The 1,577-nt window shown below is 41.9% G+C and overlaps 1 non-coding gene across 1 annotated transcript; it reads left to right on the top strand.

Moving 5' to 3' along the window:
- Nucleotides 1-424: 424 nt before the first annotated feature.
- Nucleotides 425-531, top strand: LOC111763966 (U6 spliceosomal RNA). Its single transcript, XR_002796680.1, has one exon. It is a non-coding gene; the product is annotated as a U6 spliceosomal RNA (small nuclear RNA).
- Nucleotides 532-1,577: the final 1,046 nt, after the last annotated feature.

Raw genomic sequence — 1,577 nt, 5'->3', positions numbered from 1 at the left:
TCTTCTAGGGGCCCTCCTGGGACCAGCCCCAATAAATGAGCACAACACTGCAGGGGGAAAAAAAAAGACTTCAGCATCAAACTCCAACATCAAAACTCCAATATCAAAAACCCTAACTTGGTCCTTTGCCATACCTTTTATCTTTAAGTCCCCACCGACCAAGGGCCACCCTACTGACGTGGCCCAATCAAAGCTCTAATCATAATTTAATCACGCTCAGGTACAGACCAGTTTACAAACATAATCCAATATCTATTTTTGGAATTCATAACTATATCAAACTGTTATACCCATATAGTTAAAAATGATAGAAAATTGGGATTCGGGGGGGAAATTAAGAAAATAGGAGTAACCTTCAATGACATGGCTATGATGGCTGTCAAGAAATATTGAAGGTGTAAGCAGGAAGGAAAAGAAGTTAATAGTACTTGCTTTGGCAGCACATATACTAAAATTGGAATGATACAGAGAAGATTAGCATGGCCCCTGTGCAAGGATGACATGCAAATTCGTGAAGCATTCCGTATTTTTCATGCGATGGCCAGGTCCTGGGCCTCAGCAGACTTGCAGCTCCTACCCTCTAGTTTCTTGGACTTACCCTGGCCATCTACAGGGAGGTGAAGAGAGTCAACCACCACACCAGGGAGCCAAGAGTGCCTACAGCTGCAAGCAGGAGAATTACATCCATCATCCATGTGGAAACTAAACCCCCTCATGATGTAGAGGGGGACTGGACATAGCCATCCCAGGTCCACAAGATGGAGGAATAGAGTATGGATTAGAGTGGACTTACTGGTGCTCTGCTGGGGAACTATTGTGATTAGTAAGGAAAGAAATTGTAGTAGTGATGTGGAGAGGGTGGCCACGGTGGCTGCTGATAGTTGGGAGAGAGAAGAAGAGATATGGTGTGGGGGCATTTTCAGGATTTGGAGTTGTCCTAAGTGGTGCTGCAGGGACGGATGCTGGATGTTGTGTGTCCTGTTGTGGCCCACTGGGTGGACTGGGGGAGAGTGTGGACTACAATGTGAACCACTGTCCATGTGTGGCAGCGGTTCTCCAGAATGTATTTGCCAGGTGCAGTAGATGTGCCACAATGATGGAAGAGTTTGTTGATGTGGGAGGGGTGGCATGGGTGGGGTGGGGGGTATATGGGGAACTCATATATTTGGAATGTAAAATTTAAAAGAATATAAAGAAAAATTAAAAAAAAGAAGTTAATAAAGGAATAAAATGACATGTATCTGTAAGTAATGGATTAAAGGGCTAGATCAGAAGTATAGATTTAATGCCCAGGAAATGAGAATTACTAGTGTTTGAAACAGTTTAATCAACAAAGGAGAAGTAAACAAAATACTCAAAACTTAAATTGAAGTGAAGAAAGAGACAACATAAAAACTTGTCTAAACTTAAAGTCTTGATTAGTACATATTTACCAAGACTAGTTTCCTGGTTTATCAGTCTGGAAATTGAAGGTAAATTGGACTTTTCATTTCTGGGTCAAGTATAGGGATTAAATGAGGGGAAGGCTGATGTAATTTATCAGAGTAACATAGATTGGGTATGGGGACATTTTTACT

The sequence above is a fragment of the Dasypus novemcinctus genome, chromosome 15, assembly GCF_030445035.2.
Source record: "Dasypus novemcinctus isolate mDasNov1 chromosome 15, mDasNov1.1.hap2, whole genome shotgun sequence".
NCBI lineage: Eukaryota > Metazoa > Chordata > Mammalia > Cingulata > Dasypodidae > Dasypus > Dasypus novemcinctus.
This window is presented reverse-complemented; position numbering and strand designations above follow the sequence as displayed.